A 22643-nucleotide genomic window follows, 5' to 3' on the forward strand; every position below is an offset into this window, starting at 1 on the left:
ATGTTTGAACTTGACTCTCATCAGAATTGGTTTAAAGAGGGAAGAATATACAAAGACATTCGATTGGGGATAAAAATCCATCTTACCCAAAAGGAAAATAGGAGAAGGGGATAAGAGATATGGGGCAGAGAAATGATAAAAGGGAGGACAGATTAAGGGAGGGGTGTTCAGAGGCAAAACAGACTTTTGAGGAGGGACAAGATAAAAAAGAGAAAGAGAGAAGGGTAAACAGAAGAAAATAGAATGACAGAAATACATAATTAATAATAATAACGATATGAATGGATGAGCTAACCCATAAAATGGAAGCATATAGCAAAATGAAATAGAGACCAGAATGCAACAACATTCTGTTTACAAGAGACACACTTGAAACAGAAAAATGAACAGAAACAGAAGATTCTGCTGGAGCACAATCTATTATGCTACAGCTGGAGTAAAAAAGACGGGGGTAGCAATCACGATCTCAGACAAAGCAAAAGCAAAAATAGACCTAATTAAAACATATTAGTGGGGAAACTGCATTTTACTAAAAGATACCATAGACAATGAAATAATCTAAAATGAAATTTTTTTTGCCTTTTTTTTTTTAGGGCAATTGGGGTTAAGTGACTTGCCCAACCAAGGTCACACGGCTAGTTTTTTTTTTTTTAAGCAATCCAGGTTAAGTAACTTGCTCAAGGTTACACTGCCAGTTATTTCTGGGTGTGGTGCTAAGTATCTGAGCCTGGATTTGATCCCCAGGTCATCTCGACACTGGGGCCAGTGCTTTTACTCGCTGAGCCACCTGGCTTCCCCTAAGCAATGGGGGTTAAGTAACTTGCTCAAGGTTACACATTCTGGTGTTTCTGGGTGGGTGCTAAGTGTCTGAGCCTGGATTCGATCCCCAGGTCATCCCAACACTGGAGCCAGTGCTCTTATTCACTGTGCTAACGGCTAGTTTTTTAAAATGAATTTAAGGTTAAATTTTTCTGATAAAGGTTACATTTCTCAGATCTATAGTAAACTGAGCAAAATTTATAAAAATTGGAGCCATTTCCCAGTTGATGAATGATTTTTTTTTAAAGTCATAAAGGCTACTAAGTAGCACAATGTCAGGCTGAGAGTCAGGAAGATCTGAGTTCAAATTTGACCTCAGACACTTACTAGCTGTGTAAACCTGGGCAAGTCGTTTAACCCTATTTGCTTCAGTTTACAGATATCATCTTACAGATAATGAGGTAGAAAAAGCAATGGCAAACCACTCTAGCATTTTTGCCAAGAAAACCGGAAATGACTCCATGAAGAATCAGACATGACTGAAACAATTGACCAACAAAAATGACACCTGAAAGTCATGATCAAAAAGAGCCTAGACATCATATTTCAAGAAATAATCAAGGAAAACTACTCTGATAGTCTAGAACCAGAGGGTAAAACAGAAATTGAAAGAATTCACTGATTGTCTCTTGAAAAAGATCCCAAAAAGAAAACTCATAGGAATATTATAGCCAAATTCCAGAGCTCCCAGGTCAAGGAGAAAATATTACAAGCTGCTAGGAAGAAACAGTTTGAGTATTGTGGAAACACAATCAGGATAACACAAGATCTGGCAGCTTCTACATTAAGAGATTGAAGGGCTTGGAATATGATATTCTGGAGGTCAAAGGAGCTAAGATTAAAACCAAGAATCACCTACCCAGCAAAACTGAGTATAATACTTCGGGAGAAAATATGGGCATTCAATGAGATACAGAACTTTCAAGCATTCTGGATGAAAAGACCATGGGTGAACAAAAAAAATTTGACTTTCAAATACAAGAATCAAGAGAAGCATGAAAAGGTAAACAGGAAAGAGAAATATTAAGGAACTTATTAAAGTTGAACTGTTTACATTCCTACATGGAAAGATGATATTTGTAACTCATGAGACTTTTCTCAGTATGAAGATAGTTGAAGGGAATGTATGTTTATATATGTATATATAGGTGGGTGAGTATAGCTATGCATGTGTGTACATGTATACATAGACAGAGGGCACAGGGTAAGTTGAACATGAAAGGTTGATATCTAAAAAATAAAATTAAGAGATGAGAGGAATATTTTGGGAAAAGGAGAAAAGGAGAAATAGAATAGGGTAAATTATCTCACATAAAAGAGGCAAGAGAAAGCTGTTACAATGGAGGGGTAGAGCAGGGAGGTGAAAGAGAATAAGTCAACCTTACTCTCACTGGATTTGGCTTAAGGAGGGAATGACATACACACTCAATGGGGAATCTTACTCTACAGGAAAGTAGGGGGTAAGGGCATAAGAGGAGGGGATGATAGAAGGGAGGGTAGATTGAGGGAAGGAGTGGTCAGAAGCAAACACTTTTGAAAAGGGACAGGGTCAAAGGAGAAAAATAGAATAAATGGGGGGTGGGATAAGATGGAAGGAAATATAACTAGTCTTTCACAACATGACTGCTATGGAAATGTTTTGCATAACTACACATGTATATCTTATATTGAATTGCTTGTCTTCCTAGTGGGTGTGGGTGAGGAGGGAAGAAAGGAGAGAATCTGGAACTCAAAGTTTTAAAAAACAAATGTAAAAAAAAATTGTGTTACATGCAACTGGGAAGAAAATAATTTTTTTTTTAGTTTAAAAAAAGATATAGACAGGCAGTTTTCAAAAGAAATCAAAGCTATCTATAATCAAATGAAAAATTCTCTAAATAACTATTAATTAGAGAAAAACAAATTGAAACAACCCTGAGGTACCACCTCACACCTATCAGAAATGACAAAATTGGTGAAAATTAGGGAACATAAGTAGACTAATAAATTGGTGGAGTTGTAAACTGGTCCAATCATTCTGCAGGAGGACCTGAGTTCAAATACAGCCTCAGACACTTAACACTTACTAGCCGTGTGACCTTGAACAAGTCGCTTAACCCTAATTGCCCTACCTTACCCCCTATAAAAAAGGGGAAAAAAGGAATGTATGTGTAGAGCCCATATCAAATTGCAAGCCAGCTTGGGGATGGAGGGAGGGGGGAGGGGGGGAAATTTGAAAACTTATGGAAGTGAATGTTGAAAACTAAAAATAAATTATTTAATAAATTGGGGAGGGAGAAGAAATAAATAAAAGGCACCAACATTGCCCAGTTGATAAATGGTCAATTCCCCAATTGATAACTGGTCAGTTTTCAGACAAAGGAATCAAAACTATCTATAACCATATTAAAAAATGTTCTAAACCACTACTGATTATGCAAATACAAATTAAAACAACTCTAAAGTACCAACTCACACCTATCAGATTGGCTAATATAACAAAAAGGCAAAATGATAAATGTTGGAAGAGACAGGGAAATTATGACATTAATGCATTGTTGGTGGAGTTGTGAACTGATCCAACCATTCTGGAGAGCAATTTGGAACCATGCCCAAAGGGATGTAAAACTGGGCATTCTCTTTGATCCAGCAAAAGACATCCAAAAAAAGGGAAAAGGGCCTATTTGCACAAAAAAAAAATATAAAAAGACCTCTTTTTGTGGTGGCTAAGAATTGGAAATTGAGAGGATGCCTATCAATTGGGGAATGGTTGTAGTATGTGACTAATGGAATGTTATTGCGCTATAAGAAATGAATAGGGGTGGCCAGGTAGCACAGTGAGTAGACACTTAGCACCCACCCAGAAACACCTGGCCGTGTAACCTTGAGCAAGTTACTTAATCCCAATTGCTTAGGGGCGGCCAGGTGGCTCAGCAAGTAAGAGCACCGGCTCCAGTGTCAGGATGACCTGGAGATCGAATCCTGGGCTCAGACACTCAGCAACACACCCAGAAATAACTGGCCGTGTAACCTTGAGCAAGTTACTTAACCCTGATTGCTTTAAAAAAAAAAAAAAGAAAGAAAGAAATGACTAGCAGGATGACCTCAGAAAAACCTGGAAAGACTTATGTGAACTGATGCAAAATGAAGTGAGCAAAACCAGGAGAACATCATACACAGTAGCAGCAATATCGTACAATGAAAAACTGTGAATGGCTTGGCTATTCTCAGTAATACACTGATCCGAGACAATCCCAAAGGACACATGATGAAATAATTATCTGCCTCCAAAAAAAGAGAACTGAATATAGATGTTTTTTATATGATGTTTTTTCACTTTCTTTCATTCTTTTTTTTATTCAAGTCTTCTTGTACAAAATGACTAGCATAGAAATGCTTTATTTGATTGCACGTGTATAACCCATATTGGATTGTTTACCATCTTGGGGGAGGGGAGGGAGAGAGGGAGGGAATGAAAGATAGAATTTGAAATGCAAACCTTAAAATATGTTTAATAATTGTTTTAACATATAATTAAGTAAAAATAAAATATTATATTAAAATTTTTTAAAATGAAATGGGAAAAAAGGTACTGACACCCTCCTGAGATTTAATTGGTCCTGGATTAAGCTTGAACAACTGATGCAGCTTCCTGGTGGCCTAAGTACAAAAACCAATCTGTGAAGCATATGAGGTATATATGCATGTGTGTGTACATATATATATGCATATATGTATATATAAACATAACTGTGCTTAATTGTAACTTTCTTGGGGGAAGGGGGGAAAATAAAATAAAAATTGCACAGCAGAGGATGAAAGAAAACATACAAGGAAGCAAAGAAAAGATGGATAACTTTGAAAATAGTATATTTGCTATCTAGGTTTTCTTAAAATGGAAATGTATTGCTTTATGTTAAATCCTCTCTTGTTTCTCTGTGTACATGGCAATGCTTTTTTTCTTTTCTTATTTTGTATTTAAGTTTAAAATAAACTAAAATATAAAAAATAGAAGAGATCCCCAAGTTAAGTTTTAGGGTTCTGTTTAGGAGAGTTATGGGATCATTCATAAAACTAAATTGTGACTTGATAACCCCAAGAAAATGTAACCCTTTCAATCTAGAACTTCACTGTACTTTAAATAATCTGTAAGATACAAAAGTCCTCAGGGTTGTCCTTCCATACACTGTCTAATCTCAAGTAACTGCATGCCCATAGACAAGAGGAGTAATTCTCTTTATAAAGAGAATCAGAAGCAGCATCCCAGTGGTTATGCTTCCCGACCAAGCATGGTGAGAGAGTTCATTATATTGATCAGGCCTTTCCTCCACTTGGGTTACTACATTCCCAGCTGCTTGCCATGGATGACACTGACCACTTTAGGGCAGTCTATTAAGTCTCTGTCCTGTTTCCCAGTAGTGTTTCTCTTCCATTCTCTGTTCAAGATCTCATACTCTCTCTCATGCCAAACCCTATAGAGCAGGGATCTTGAACTTTGTCCCTCCAGCAAGCTATCTTATCAGTCCCTGAAATCTTGAAGGAGGAGCTATAGTGCCTACTGTGCACAGGCATGATTCTGATACCTCTCCTCCCTTTTTAATAAATTCCAATAACCCTTTATTCTAGCATAAAATGTGAACTTTTCTGTTTGGCATTTAAATTTTTTCACAACCTGGCCTTCACCTACCTTTCTAGGTGTATTATATATTATTCCCTTTCATGTGCTCTTTGGACCAGTCCTGGACCTAAAATGAATGTCCTATACCTAGCCCAACACAGACTTAGCACACTGCTTTCCAACCATTGTCATACCATGCCTCTCCCCTTCTGAGAAGCAGACAGAAAGAGTTCTCATGGGTACAGTTTGAGCCTCAGGGAAATATATTAGGTCCAGGAGCTATGATGGCATTAGGATTTCTTGAATCATGCATATTCCTATAGAGTTCCCATAGATGGAACAGGAACTAAGCAATATTTGGGGCACTGGAGAACCTCCCTAAGGGTCAAAATTTCCCAGAATCAAGGGGAAAGGACCTTAGAAATGATGTAATCCAACTTGATTTTATTTAATTATTTTTCAGGGGGAAGGTGATTTGTTTAAACAAAATTTATTTGTTCAATGTAATATGTATGACTACAATCCTCTGCTGCCCAGAAGATCTTGACTTTATGAGTTGCTCAGAAAGTACAGATCCATGGCAAATGTGAAACATCTGTTCAACAAGTCTACAACGTTGTCATTAGCTCCTAGGAGGATGAAATAGATGTGATGGGTTTTTTGTTTTATGTTTTAAATATTTGTTAATGAGCATTTATGAGTCTTTTTCATTTTGTGCATATCGTTTGTAGTGGAGGAAATAAATAGTTGTATAAAGAAATATCTGGTATCTATTTTGTACATTGAGTAACTTTTCTAGAAGAGATACCTTTAATTAATTTTAGGGAAGACCCCATGCATGATCCATACCTCAAGTTGTTTATTTGTTTTTAAGATTTTTCTCCTAGGATTGACTCCAGTGTGGGGGCCTAGTAAGTCAAAGAGAGAAAAGTTTGCCTTCCTGTCTTTGGTGTCAGTATCTCCTAGGATTGAATCAGTGGGTCACCCCTTATGGGAAAGAGGCAGTACCTCCTAGGCCACAGGTGATAACAGTGAGCATAACATTGAACTGACACAATTTTGGGTTGGGAAAAATATGAGGGCTCAAGTGTGGGGGAAAATATTTTCCCAAAATCATGATTGCCCTACTGTCACTGTGGCTATTAGATTATGACAGACAGCTTGTGTTGTTACAGAGGAGTCTCTAGAGCTTCAAGTCCTAAGCAGACAAGGTAAAGACCAAGAAAACCTAAGGGGGTAGAATTGTGACTTTTTCAGCCCTTTGAATGATGCCTGAGAAGTCTAGTATCCTGGCAGCACTGGAGGTTTGCCTTCGCCCAGCTCCTGACCAAGAGCAAAGAGAACTGAATTTCTGGATTAGTTCTTGCTCTCCTGCTAGGAGTCAAGAGAAATGGACTAGAGTTTGGGTCCAAAGAATGAATGGAATGTATTGGATTAGACTTATGCTGCACGTGAGTAATATTTCTTTTTTTTTTTTTTGGAAGGCAAATGGGGTTAAGTAACTTGCCCAAGGTTACATGGCTAGTTTTTTTTGTGTGTGGGTGTTAAGTGCCTGAGGCCAGAACCAAACTCAGGTTATCCTGACTCCAGGGCCGGCACTTCACTCACTGTGCCACCTAGCCGCCCCATGAGTAATATTTCTGTTCTTATTACTTTTTACCTGGGTGAATTAAATGGAGTACATTGTATATGACCTTAAAGGAAATGCAACAGGTAAGAGACAAATGAATGTAAAACAAGCAATGAGATTTGATTGATGAAGACATGGTTCTTAGACTTATATAAAAAGGTCAATTGGTGACAGCTATTCTGAAAACCAGAAGAGGCTTCATGGACACACCAGAGTACTCATTGGTGCTAAATGGTATTATCTTCTTGGTGTCTATGGGTTGTATTTGAATTTTCCAATGTCACAACTTACTTTGCTCAGTACTAGTAGGTGCTCTGGGCATATATCAAACTCCCTGTGAATTTTACTCCGAACTAAGTTTGTGTAAATGACACAGATTCAATCAGAGGCATGGGAGCAAGAACTCTTGTGTGAGGCCCAAAGTCAAAGGACTTGTGGTACATGGGAAAGTTTCATAAATGGAGATACCCTAGTCTAAAGTTGCATTTTGAGATTCAAACAGCAAAACAGTCTACAATGACAGAAATTCAGAAGTACTTTTCCCTTTTAGGACTAAAATGGAAAGTGACAGGTAGTTCCTTAGAAGGAAGGGAATAAGTATTTATTAAGTACCTACTAATACATACTAGGAACTGTGCTAAATACTGTATAACAATCTCATTTGATCTTTACAACAACCCTGCAAGACAGGTGCTATTATTATCCCCATTTCAAAGTTGAGGAAACTGAGGCAAACATAGATTAAGTGACTTGCCCAAGTCACACAGCTAGTAAGTGTCTGAGCTCATATTTGAGCTCAGGTCCTCCTGACTCCAGGCCCAGCTCTTTATCCACTGTACCACCTAGCCACTTCAACCTTCTCTCTAGGATAAGAAGTTCTGGGGAGTATTAGGGGACAGTGGTAGCCTTGGGTACAATTGGGGCATTGAATAAAAATAAGGGGGCGGTGGAAGCATAAGGAAAAAAGAGAAGAGAAGAAAATTTTGAAAAACTTTTGTACATGTTTCATCTGCTGTGTAACAGAATTAAAGTCATAGTGATTATATTATTTTCCAAATAAACACACAAAATGCAAGTTATGACCAATAAGTGGTCAAGTTCACTGACAGGTCTTAGCAAGCAAGTGTTGGCAGGTAAGTGAGTCACATACTGTTGGGGAGACCAACAAGCATCAGAAAGAGTATGTGCATATAATGACTTGTTTACAATATGACACTATATGGTTACATGACACAATATTATGTCATCAAAATTTCAGTGCAGGAAAAGCCATAATTTATAATAAATTATTAAATTTAGCAAATTTTTTAAACCCTTAAAAGGTTAAAGAAAGTAGATTTTTAGGAGAGTACTGAGTAATTTTTTTAAGAGGGTGTAAGACAGATAAGTCTGAGAACCTTTGCTCTAGGTTTTCACGCCATCTTTCTGTCTGACTGCTACTCAGTTTCCTTTGCTGGATCTTCATCTGGGTCATACCTACATACATGTCCCTCAGATCTTTGTCCTAGGCCCTCTTCTCTTCTCCCTCTATACTGTCTCACTCAGTGATTTCATCAGTTCCCATGGAGGGCCCAATCTCTATGAGGGTGATTCTCAGATTTATTTATCCACATCTAACCTCTCTTAACCTCTAGTCTTGCATCTCCAACATGCGTATTGGACATCTTGAATTGGTAATGCCATAGACATTTCAAACTCAATATGTTCAAAACTGAATTCATCCTTTCCCCCCAAAATACTTCCCTCTTCCTAGCTTCCCTTATATTGTTAAGGATACCACCATCTTTCCAGTCACCTGGGCTCACAACCTTTGTATCATTCTCAACTCCTCACTTTCTCTTGACCCTTTATATTCAATCTCTTATGAAGGGCTGTTGCTTCTACCGTCACATCTATAATATATGCCCCTTTCTCTACACTCACACAACTGCTACTTTGGTAAAGGCCTTTGTCACCTCGAACTGGTCTATTAAGTAGACTTCTGCTCAGTCTTCTTGCCTCAGGTCACTGCCTAATCATTTATCTCCCACTCAACTGCCAAAGTGGTCTTCCTAAAGTGCAAGACTAACCATTTCACCCTCCTACTCAATGCACTCTACCAGCTTCCTTTTACTTCCAAGATAAAACAAACTCTTCTATTTGACTTTTAAAGCTCTTCATCTCTTTCTAGTCTTCTTATGACTTACTCTCATACCAGAGGATGCAATCCAGTGACATCGACTCCATTGATGCTCATTGAACAAGATACTCCATCTCTCTACTGTGCATTTTCACTGGCTATTCCATATGCTTGGGAAGCTTTCGCTCCTCACCTCCATCTTCTGGCTTCCCTAGCTTCTTTCAAGTCTCATCTAACATTCAACCATCTATAAGAAGCTTTTCCCAGTGAAAGAAATTATTATTTTACTATTATATTAATTACCAATTATTAATTTGGAACTCAGGGTCTTCTCCTCAGTTCCCTCATTAAGGCCCAGTTCTGTAAAAAGTCAGTCTCTGAAGGACATGACTGATGAAAAATTACCTCTAGTCCTCAAGAAATATGCTCATATGAGGCGGCCAGGTGGCTCAGTGAGTAAAAGCACCGGCCCCAGTGTCAGAGTGACCTGGGGATTAAATCCGGGCTCAGATACTTAGCACCACACCCAGAAATAACTGGCCGTGTAACCTTGAGCAAGTTACTTAACCCCAATTGCTTTAAAAAAAAAAAAAAGAAATATGCTCATAAATTGTTTTGGGGGGGAACCCCATCCAGATCATGAAAGAGAAAACTGATCAGAGTGGTTTGAATGGAGATGGATTCCCCTGTCCAGATTGCTGGAGGCAGTAGATTCTTATGTTCAAGCCATGTTCTCAGCAGGAGGAACTGAAGACTTCTAACCCACCTCCTCTTTAAATATTCACCAGTTAGGGTTGATTTTCACTTGTCAGGGGAATTCCTTTTCAAAAAAAAGTATTTTCAAAAAAGTATTTAAGGCTTTCAGGCTCTCCATGGTCATCTAATCATCAATTTATTGACTACTAGCTAGCCTAATTAATAAATTGATTATTAATTACCCAGAAACTCTGTCTCTCAAGGTTTTTCATTTGTTACACCAGTCCCTCCTCAAGGCTCATGCCTTCCCTTTGAGATTACTTCCATTTTACCCTATATACCTTGTTTGTACATAGTTGTTTGCATGTTGACTTCCCTATTAGAAGGGAGCTCCTTGAGGGCTGCAAACATACTTTTGCCTTCCTTTGTATCTTTAGTGCCTGGCACATGGTAAACACTTAATAAATACTTATTGACTTGATTTGACTAGACCTGACTTGACTGTTCCCTCACTAAAACTGGAAGAAATCTTAGAGATCAGATCCAAGCTTGATGAATATTGAGGCTCAGAAAAATTGACTGACTTTTTCAAGATCACACAAAACTAGTTAGGTTAGAGAGTTTGGTTTCTTTATTTGTTGCTGACCTTTCTTTCTTAGTCACACAACAAACATTTATTAAGCACCTATTGTGTACAGAGGAATATGATAGATTTAAAATTTAGATAAGACACACAGAGGGTCTCTGTCTTCATGGACCTTATAGCCTAGAAGTCATCAACACAGACAAGTATAATATACAGATATAACCCACCTTCACCCCTACCCTATGACTTCCAACATTTTTTTTAAAGAAGTCTGTTTGCCAATATATGGCACATTTTAAGTCAGCTAGCTGCCCTGTCCTTAGGCAAGGTTTTGCACCCTGGGGTATAAAGAAATAAGGAGATGTTGGAAATTGCAGATTCTTGTGGCCTGAAGTGGACTGTACTCAGGATTAAAATCTGAAATAACTCCATCATCTAAAGATGTAGAATCTCCCACCTCCGAGCTGCTAGGACTTTTGAGTGCCTGCTGAGCTATTTGAAGTATGGATGAGAGAATCAGAAAGACCAACAATCTCTTCTGCTGAGCACCTCAAGGTAGAATAGTGATTATAGAATTATGTTTGTAATTGATTGAAATACATGATTTTTTTATTGATTGGTTTGAATAGCTTTTATCAATGAAAGTTTGCACATGCAGCTTTGGCTTTCCTCTTTGAATTCCCTGATGTCCAGAAACTCTCTGTGATGGGTTATAGATGCCCCAACTCACTGAGCTCCAGAGAGAGCTGATCTAGCATCTAGCTACTGTGAAGTTGAATGACAGCAGAAGTACTGACCCTGCCCTGCCCTCCTCATATACTCATGCATCCCAAGCAAAGATAAAATTTCCCAGTACTCCAGATAATCGTCACCCCTCCCTTCTAGATCAGTCTAGATCAACCCAACTACAGAGGCCAGCTTGAATGAAACAATGGCTAAGATGGAAATGAGCAAGAATTCAGCCGGGATGAACTTGATACAGACTTAGGACTGAACTTTCTCAAGAGCTGTGTAGCTCTGTTCAAAATCCAGATGAGAATCTTATAGGTGAAGGTGAAAGTGACTGGCACTTGAATATGGGTCCTGAATAACCATTAGCAGAGGCTGGAAAGGTTATACCTGATTTTCAGGGAAAGGGGGTAGAGCAATGGGGAGGGTGATACAACTCATTGGTATATTTACCTGCCTCCCTTCCTACAGTTGTCAGAGTACTACAAAAATTTCTACCCAGAAGATAGAGAAGTGACAGGAAATTCTAGGCTTTGAAAAATATACTATACCACAAAGTTCCATTTTTAGGGAAACTTCTCACAGTAGCCTGACATCTTGGAAATTCACTCAACTATATCCAGAGTAATCACTTTTTAAAATGCTTGTTGATTGACTGTAAACTAGTATCAACCTTGGATTAAGTCTTTTCATATAGAATGTAAACTTCCTGAGGGCAGGAACTATTTCATTCTTATCTTGCCCAGAATCTAGCACATTTCCTGGCACTTAATAAATGCTTGGTGATTGATTGTTATGTCTTTATCACACAAGTGAAATCCTTCCCTCTTGCTCTGAACATTCTTTAGTTTCAAGTGTTCCTTCACTTCCAAGCCTCCCAGCACTTTCCTCCAGCTGGAGTCAGCTCTTGGCATGAGACAAGGCAGATTGGAGTGAATGGACCTGCAAACCTCCAAATAGCTACCATGTGGACTGGGTTTAAAACCTGGCATTCTCAAAAAGTCTCCCCCAAAATCTCAGGGAGGGGGGAAGGTGGTGGAATTTGGTTGTTAGGGCATTCTATCCTCTTACTCCCATCCCTGAGAAGTGGTAGCCTCCTCCAGAGTAAATGCCTCTACCCAGAGCCATACCTGGGAAATCTCGAATCAAAGGCAAATTCAGCTGGCAGGTGGTGGAGTTGCAAAAGGCAGTACAACCTTGGCTGCAGTTGCCCTGGGAAAAGGGAGCAACCTGTTCCCCTGAGAGTCTGATCTGATATCAAGATCAAGCTCTGATACCCATATCTCCCCCATCAAGAGAGAAGAACCAAGTCAATTAGAAGAGTTATGTAGCAGTGCCAGTGAAGTACCACATAGTGAGGCACCTGGAATCCTCTCAGGGAGAAATAAAGCCTCTCTGGAGGTCTGAGTCCTCAGGCAAATCCCTTATGGCTCTATCCATGACCCCATCCTTCCTTTCCCCTTCTTTCTCCCCAACTGAAGTTAGAACCTAATATTAAAAACTTTATAGAACTTTATTATAGCATTTCTACATTGATTATCTCAACTTGTCCTTACAACAACCTTAGGAGGAAATTATGATCAATATCCTTTTAGGAAATAGGAGACTGAGATAGGAAGGTTAAATGGTTTGTCTAAGGTCACATAGCGTATTGGTGGTGCTGTGGAATTGGACACAGGTTTTCTGACTCCTATACAAGAATCTTCCTTTACTACACCATATTGTTTCCTTGTATTAACTGTGGTTATACTTCATCTTCAACTACTTATCGATATTATTGAACCAGGAGCAGGACTATAATCCTTAACCTTCTACCATATTTATCTATTATATCTTGACTCTCAGGGGACCTAGGTATGAACAACTCCCTGGCTCCTGTTTCTCCCCTTCATACTCAGTAGGAGATTTGTTCTACAAATTACTAATACTACAGAGCTTCCTGGTCCCTAAACCGACTTGTTTCTTTGGATTTAGAGTCTGGTTGTTGTTGTTCAGTCATGTTTGATTCTTCTTGGCCTATGGACCATAGCATGCCAAGCCTTTCTATCCTCCACTCTGTCTCATGTCTGCTGTTTCCATGACTCTATCTATTCATCTCAGCCTATGTCATCCCTTTTTCCTTTTGCTCCCAATCTTTCCCAACAGCAGGGTCTCTTCCAATGAGTCCTATCTTCTCATTACGTGGCTAAAGTATTTAAGCTTCAGCTTCAGTATTTGACCTTCCAGTGAATAGCCTGAATTAATTTCCTTAATTAATGTGGACTGGGTTTAAAACCTGGCATTCTCAAAAAGTCTCCCCCAAAATCTCAGGGAGGGGGGAAGGTGGTGGAATTTGGTTGTTAGGGCATTCTATCCTCTTACTCCCATCCCTGAGAAGTGGTAGCCTCCTCCAGAGTAAATGCCTCTACCCAGAGCCATACCTGGGAAATCTCGAATCAAAGGCAAATTCAGTTGGCAGGTGGTGGAGTTGCAAAAGGCAAGTATTGACTGATTTACTATCTTTGCTGTCCAAGGGACTCTCAAAAGTCTTCTTCAGCACCTGGTAGATTTATTCATTCAATAGGTATTTATTGTCTACTACTAATTTTCTCTCTGCCTGATCTCTCATCTCGGAAACTAAGTTGATGCTGGTTAATATGCGTGTAGAAGATTGACTGGTAATACCAGGCACTCTAAGAAAAATGAGGCCTGGTTGTGGTGAAAAGAGGAAAGGTTGAGTATTCAATTAAAAATTGCTGGTGTTGATAAGATTCCTTCTCTTTCTCCCTATCTGTTTCAAAAAGGGAGTTTAGGGGAATTAGGTGAGGAAAAGAGGAAAAAGCAAAAGAGGATATGATGGCAGGAAATACACAATTAACAATCATAAGCATGAAGTGAATGAGATGAGTTCACCCACAAAAAGGAGAATAGAAGAATTAATTAGAAAACAGAATCCAACTATATATTGTTTACAAGTCACTTATAGTGATATTAGGGGGATAGTGCCGTGATTAGAATTATGCAACCACTCCTATATGCCCTTTATTATGCTGAAGTCACATTACTCTAACAAATTTCATCAATATAATGCTCCTTTACCACTCTAGGAAATAATATAAAAGGATTGCCTTTATCTTTTGATTAGCTCTGAGCCCCATATGGGTATAAAATTTTGAGAAAAATACTTTAATGTTAGTTCTTTGTTTTTTTTTTCTGGGAATTTCTTCTCATTCGCTTCCTTCCAACATTCCTCAACCAGAAAATGTCAGTTGTTAGTGCTATTAATAAAGAGAAAATAAACATTTAAAACAAAAAAAGGTAACAAATTTTCTGTCCCTACCCCCTTTCCAGAGGGAAAAACTCCCATCAAGAAATTTAAGGGGGGGGGGGCATGGCAGCTAGGTGGCACAGTAAGAGTGCTGGCCCCAGAGTCGAGAGGACCTGGGATGGGTTCCGGCCTCAGATACTTAACACCCACACAAAATAACTGGCCATGTAACCTTGGGCAAGTTACTTAACCCCAATTGCTTTAAAAAAAAAAAAAAAGAATTTCAAGGGGAAAAAGAGATACAGTCTGTAGCATGTAGGGCAGGGGGCTTATGGGTAGTTCAGCAAAACACCTTACAGCTGCTCATCCCAAATAGCTTCACTCCCAAAGTCCTGGCCCCTTTCATTTGTAATACTTTCCTCTGTCTGTGTTCCTGATTTTTTTTCTTAGTCTTCTTATAGCAATTTCCCTTCCTCTAACTCCATATACTTTTTCTAGCTCCCATTCCTCCATTTCCATTTGTCTTTCTATAGATCCCCTTCTTCAGTTTTTATGCTTCCTCTGTTCATCCCATCAAGACCTAGGTTCCTCTTGGAGTCTATTTTCTATACTCAATAAACTGACTTTGTAATGGTCAGCTCATCACTGATGCAATAAGTTTCCCATCAGATTCATTCAAGGGACTAATTTGTACATCATAAAGAGGTCACCTGGCCTGGCTGCATTTTTTACAGTTAGTTTAACACTTCATTTTCAGCCCATTTTCAGTGATTATATCCAAGGCTTTAAAGAACCACACCCTTATATAAGCAAATACAAAATATAAATGAAGTAATTTGGGGGCTACTAGAGACTAAAGAGGACAAGAAAGGACTCCTATAGGAAGAAGTATTTGAATTGCACTTTGAAGGATGCCATGTCCAATCTTAACAATCTCTCCTCTTTCTACTGCTGCTCTTCTCACTATATACCCAATTCTGACATCTGTTTCTGATTCCCCTTACCTCTACCTTACCACCATACCATTATCATACACTCCTGACCACAGAATTTATTTCTAGTGTTTCTTTATAAGAGAAATAAGAATATAGATAATTTTAAAATATATACCAAATAAATATGATTAGGAATAAATACAAAAGAAAACGTTTTAGTGATAGACTAAATGGCACTAAGGGTCAGCTAGGTGGCACAGTAGATAGAGCATTAGGTTTTGAATAAGGAAGACTCATTTTCAGGAGTTCAAATCCAGCCTCAGACATTTACTAGCTGTGTGACCTTGAGCATATCAGTTAGCCCTGCTTGCCTCAGTTTCTTCATCTGTAGAAAATGAGCTAGAAAAGGAAATGAAAAATTCCAATATCTTTGCCAAGAAAACCCCAAATAGGGTCATGAACAATTGGACATGACTGAAACAACTCAACAACAACAAAAAGAAAGAATTAAACTGCTTTAATTAGTCAATAAATACTTATTAAGTGCCTACTGTGTGTCAGGCATTATATTAAGAGCAAAGAGGCTGAAAAAGAGGCAAAAGACCATCCTTGCTCTCAAGCAATTGGAAGTCTAATGTGAAAGACAACAAGGAAACAAATATGTACAAACAAGCTATATATAAGAAAAATAGGAAATTTTTAAGACAGGAAAGACATGCGAATTAAGAGGGCTTTGTAAAGGCTACCTATAGAAGATGGATTTTATTTGGGACTTGAAGGAAGCCAGCAGATAGACATGAAGAAGTAGAGCATTCCAGGTATGGGAGACAGCCAGGGAAAATCCCTAGAGCCAAGAGGTGGTTATTGTTTTCCTTCATGGCCAAAGAGGACCATAGCATCAAGAAGGTAATAGCATAACTTGCCAGTGAATTGGATTTAAGTGAGGGAGGGTTGTGCAAAGACACCAGCCTCACTCTCTCCTCTGGAGCCATCTGGGTCCAATGGCAAGATATAGATCAGGACAACTAGAAATGGCCCCAGATGCAGTGGGAGACCTTGACCTTTTCAGGGTTAGGTCTTTCCCAAGTCTCAGTTTGATTGAAGCAACACACATTCAGTGAATAAGGCTAAGTAAGGATGAGGCAAAGAATGTTTACCAAGTTAAAAAAATTTCACTCTGGGAGGGGAAGACGCTCAGGATTTCTGGCCAAAACATAAACAATTGCTATTTACATTCACTCTGAGTCATCTGGGCCCAAACTGTGATGTGACCAAGTGGGGCTTGGACTGGGACCTATTGCTGGCCAATCAATGAGAGCAAAAGTGATTTTGGTCCTTAAGAAAGAAATCTAGCTGTTAAAATCCAAGATATCCTGGGAGGTTTCTGTCACCAAAACATTCCTTCTGGCAAATTACCTGCAGGTAAAGGTATGATATCATAAGTGGACAGAGGGAGAGGAAGGGAGGGAAAGAGGGGAAGAAGAGAAGAAAGGAGGAAAAAGGAAGGTAGGAAAGGAAGGGCATGCTTTGCCCAACTGGAACTGCCCAGTGGGACAGCTCTTACTACTCACAGGTAAGAGGACAATGGCATTAGGAAGGTAAATTGTATTTAAGTGAGGGAAGGCTGTGCCTCATTCTGCAACCTCATTCTCTCCTCCCAAGGCATCCAGGTCCAGCAAGATATAAATCAGGATGACTGGAGATGGTCCTTGTTCCAGGAAGAGCAAGGAGGACAATGTCACCAGATAAAAGAATACAAGGTATAAGATATGAGAAGACCAGAAGGGTTGGGGAGAGGAATGAAAGACTTTGAACACTAGACACCGGATTTTGTATTTGAGGCAACTGAGTAGGGGGGTAAACATGGTCAAATCTCTGCTTTGTGGAAAATCACTTTCCACCAAATGGAATACTGGATGGAGGAAGGATTGAAGAGGGGAGAGACTTGAGGCAGGCAGACCTACTACACGGCTGTTGGAATAATACAAGTAAAACTTGATAAAGGCCTGCACCAGGGTGGTGAAAGTATCATAGGAGAGGAAAAAAGTATTCTAGAGATGTTGCAAAGGTCAAATCAAATATTAGACATAGGAGTAAGAGATGTTAAGGAACAAAGGATGATACACAGATTGTGAATCTGAGCACCTGGGAAGATGGGGGTGTCCTAGACAGTAATAAGGAAGTTAGCAGATGATGGGGTGCTTGGGTTCTTGTGCTTGGACCCTAATTCCAAGATTAAATTTCTCACTAATTTCAAAACACTATTCCTGACAGTTTTCTCCCCAGTCCAAGGACACTATGCCTAGCAATAACTCATAATTGAGCCCCAGTAAGACAAACTATCTTCCCCCAAAATTACTTATGAGTGGGCCCCAGTAAAACAATCTCTCCCTGTAACAAGAATAAGTTGAGCTCTGAAGAAATTCTCTTGTAAAAACAGGACTATCTTGTAACCACAGAATTATCATTTGTTGATTCCCAAAGTTATCATATTCAATCCAAAGATCAAGCTATAGACATCAACTCTCAAAGCTATCTTGCAACATATGCAACAGATCGAAAATATGTCCCTGAAAAACTCCTTCCCCTGGTTTCCAGTAGTGAATGACATCAGTGACCAAGGTTACAAGTTGTCACATAATTAGCAAATCTTCTAGATAATCCACTACTTTTCCTATATAAGCTTTAGCATCATTCCTCTGCTCATCATATTAGCATTAAAGGAAACCTTTGCCAACTTGACTTAAAGTATGCTTGAGTTTGTGAATTCATTCCAGATGATCCTGTCTAGTACTTCGGTCTTTGGGGGGTTCCCTGAACACCAAACTGCATCAGAGGTAGGGAGGGCTTAGGTGAAACATAATGAGTGTTATTTTTGACATGTCAAGTTTAACATATCTCCTGGCCATCCAGTTCAAGAGATTTGAAAGGCAGCTGGAGATGTGACTTTGGAGGTAAGGGCAAAGATAGAACTGAGAATCATCAGCATAGAGATGGCAATTAAATGCATGGGAGTTGATGAGATCACCCAGTGAAGTAGTGTAGAGGGAGAAGAGAAGAGGGCCCAGGACAGAACCCTGAGGGAAACATGAATAAAGGGAGTGATCTGGAGGAGAATCCAGCAAAGGAGACTAAGAGAAAATGGTCTGATAGGGAGGAAGAGAGCTAGCAGAGTGTGGTGTTCCAAAAACCTGGAGAGAAGAGATTATCAAGGAGAAGAGGGTGGTCAACAGAGTTAAAGGCTGCAAAGAGGTCAAGAAGAATGAAGATTAGGAAAAGGCCACTGGATTTGGCAATTAAGAGATAATTGGTGATGGGGTGGTTGGGGTTCTTGGGATCTATATCTGTAACAGCAATTTGTAAAACCAATTGGCAACATCAGTCTGTAACATCAATTTGTAAAACCAGTTTGTGCAACTGTAACTGCAATTTGTATTGTAAAATTGTAATAGCAATTTGTAAAACCAGTCTGTAAAATCCCTTTCCCAGCCTCAAACTCTGCCCCTTCCCCCTATCCACACTCTGCCTAGGCAACAACTTATGACTCCTTTGTCCTTGCTTAATCTCCTCATGTCTCCTCCAGTGTGGTCCAAATCTCATCTCCAAGTTAAACTCCTCAGATTTTTATCTATGCACTGAAGTCACAAGTTAGCCTTGGTTCCCTTACATCCATCTGGTTAGCCCTGACAATGGCAGCCCTACCCTTTAAAAGTAAAAGCCTGTGCCTCCTTTCACTTTGCAGGTCCCCTAAGGATCCTTGCTTGCTGTAAAGCGTATAATAAACTTTTTCAACTCTGACTCCAAGTAAGGCTGAGCTGAATTCTTTCCAGACTGAATCACAGGTTCTGGTCTTAGATAAGATCTGAGTTCCTGCTGAACCTATTGGGAGCCCTCCTTCATCAACTGGTAACTTTGGATAGAGCTGTTCTGGTGGAATGATGAGCTCAGAAGTCAGACCGTAAGGGGTTAAGAAGTGAGTAAAAGGAGGAAAAATGGAGGCACCTATTGTTAGGTAGCCTCTTCAACTCTGCCCTTTGTCACTAAGGGAAGAAGAGATACAGGATGATAATGGGGATAGAAGGATCAGGTGGGGGGGTTTTGAGGATGGGGGAGACATGAGCATGTTTCTAGGCAGTAGGGAAATAGCCAGGAGATGGGGGAGATTGAAGATAAGTGATAGAGTGGAGATGACTAAGGGGGCAATCTGTTGGAGGAGACAGGATGGAATGGGATCCCTTGTGCAGGTGGAGGGGTGGTTCTTGGTAAGGAGCAAGGTCACCTCTTCTGAGGTGAAGGAGGAGATAGTGGCAGAAGGCATCAGAGTGATATTGATGAGGTACAGGCTCTGGGAACCCCCTTGAACTCTGACTGAATCTTCCCATTTGATGAGGCATTTGCATGAGGCCATAAGCCTTTCATTGTGGCTCTGCCCAAAACTATCTTGGCTCTCCATAGTTACTTCCCACCCTTGAGCCTATCAAAATATCTATACCCAAATCAACTGTTACACCCTTGAACTGGCCTAGCCCACCATTGTCTGTTGTCTCCAGGTAGCCTCCAGCAACCAAACTCATTACTGGAGTCTGACCTCATCTGACTCCTCCTGAAGACCCTCCTGAAACTCCTCCACCTAGACCACCCCTAGATTCCTCCCACAACTTTTCTGTATATAAGACCCAATCTTGTCTCCAGGTGTGTGAGTGCCAAAGAATTTTCTAGCAGAGAACTGCTCTGTGTCCAGTACAAGCAAACTTTACTTTTCTTTGGCTGAGAGAAGACTTGAGTTGAATTCATTTGGCAGGAACCAGCATGTTGGTATTTTGGGATCTCAAGCAGGCCTAACCCTATACCTTTTCAATATGAGGTAGGAAAGAGGGGAAAAGAAGGAGCTCACAGTGAATGGCCTCCATTTTTTTCTGTAAAATAGTAGGCAAGGTTCTTAGATGAGAGAGTTGGGGTAGGGATCAATGAAATGAGGAATGAAAAGGTGTGGAAGAGTTAGTTACTGTGGAGAGAGGGATAATGAGTTAATAAGAGGGATGCACAAGGATTGCCTACTGGCAGTGAGGACCCAGTTGAGATTTTGCAGCATAAATTTTGTAATGAACTGAGTCAGAAAACTGTCATTTTACCTACCTACTCTCAGTAGGTGTGTTGGAGTAAATGTGGCTGATGGTGGGAGTCATCCAAAGCTGAGGTTTGGCAGAACACAATTAGAAATATATTAGGGTCAGAGACTAAGAAAAGAGAAGAGTATAGAAGTCATTTTTTTTTTTTACAAGAAGTGGCTTGCTGGGCAGAGGGGAAGGGCTGTATTCAGAAATGAAGGTGACATAAAAACAACATATACAATAAAAATATAATGAATAATATGTGGAAGGTTATCTTTAAGACAGAACAAGATTTGAATTCTGCCTCTGACAAGATTTAATTAGGTGTGTGACCATGGGCAAGTCATTTAACTTCTCTGAACTTGAGTTTCCCCTCTATGTAAAAACAGAAAATAATATCTGTTGAAATTTAAGGTTTAGGGCTGTTCAGGACCCCAAAATACCAATATGCCGGGTCTTACTGAATGAAATTGACTTGTCTTCTCTCAACCAAAATAAAGCAAATTTTATTAGAGATTTGCCTTAATGGGTAGACACTTAAGGAGCTTAAGTATATGTGAAGCTTGTATTGACAAGCAGGCCAGAATAATCTGACACAGAGTGAGTCTGAACTAGATCATTCTTGGCTAAGACAAGAAGGCAAGATATATCTTACATACAGAAAGATTGTGGGAGAGATCTAGGGGTGGTCTTGAGGAGGAGTCAAATGAGGTCAGACTCCAGTAATGAGATTAAGGGTGAGAAACAATAGCTGAAGACTATCTGGAGATAACAGACAATGGAGGACTAGGCCAGTTTAAGGGTAACAGGTTTGAGTATAGATATTTTGATAGGATCAAGGGTGGGAAGTAAGTAGATGGACAATGGAGGCTAGTAAGAGTAAGAGATTTGGGCCTAGCTATAATGAAAGGCTTATGGCCTCAGGCAAATGCCTAATCAAATGGGAGTTCAAGGGGTTTCCCAGAGCCTGTACACCATCAATATCAACATTATTGTACTGTTCAGATGAGATAATATATGTAAAGTTCTTTGCAAACCTTAAAGCTCTATATAAATGTCAATTACTGTTGTCAGTTGTAAAGGTTAGTCCTACCTTTTTAATAAGTTAAATTTTTGTCTATTGTTACTGTATTAGAACTAACCTTGTTCCTGGCCCAGTGAGTATATTCATTCTTGTTGTTCAGTAGTTTTTTTTTCAGTTGTATCTGACTCCTTGTGACCTCATTTAGGGTTTTCTTGGCAAAGATGCTGTAGCAGTTTGTCATTTTCCTTCTCCAGCTCATTTTACAAATGAGGAAACTGAAGCAAACAGGGTAAAGTGACTTGCCCAGGGTAACACAATTAGTAAGTGTCTGAGACCAGATTTGAACTCAGGAAGAATCTTCCTGATTCCAGGCCCAGCACTCTATCTGATGGGGCGATGGGAACTGGACCCCTAAAAGGAAAAGACCATGTCTGAAAGCAGCCCAAATCACTGACATTTTCCTCAGAGGCAATCTGGCCCATCCCAGTCCACCTAGATACTCAATAATTCTCTTAACAATCCTTTCACTGGCTCTCTGACCACTTAACTCCTTTCATTATCTACCCTTGTCCCACCCCAGGCTACTTACTACTCCTTAATCCCATCAAGATATTTTCACTGACCCTTTTCCCATTTTTGTATATAAGTATCAGCTCCATCCTCATCAGATTCATAGATTTACTAGGAATCTTCTGGTTTGTTACAATAAACCTAGCTACTTTGACTGAAAGAAGGCTTGAGTGATAGAATTCATTCCAGACAGACTCACCTGTGCCCTTATATTTTGGGGTTCCCAGTTCCCCAAAATGTAACTTCCCCAGTGAGCATATATATGTGAAAAGGCTAGCTTTACCTTTTCCTCCTTTCAATGGCCACAAGGAGATTAGTCTTTTCCTATTTGAGGACCACATTACCTGAAATCTCAAATTTCTAGATTGCTGCCCCCTCATTTTAAACTGTCTAAAATAGGCATAGCAACTACTGCCCTTCAACTGATATGTCTTCTTGGGTGAAGTCCCTCAGAGGATGGCTCTACCTTGGGTTCAAAGATACTCTGTGGATCTATATTCCTTAAATATAGCGCACAAACCCCAAATTATTGTACTTAACTTTAATAGTTAGCCAGTAGAAAGCTCAAAGCAAAGGGAGA

The sequence above is a fragment of the Petaurus breviceps genome, unplaced genomic scaffold (assembly GCF_028583685.1).
Source record: "Petaurus breviceps papuanus isolate PSGF00001 unplaced genomic scaffold, PetGlider_PUasm1.0 189, whole genome shotgun sequence".
In the NCBI taxonomy this organism is placed as follows: Eukaryota; Metazoa; Chordata; class Mammalia; order Diprotodontia; family Petauridae; genus Petaurus; species Petaurus breviceps.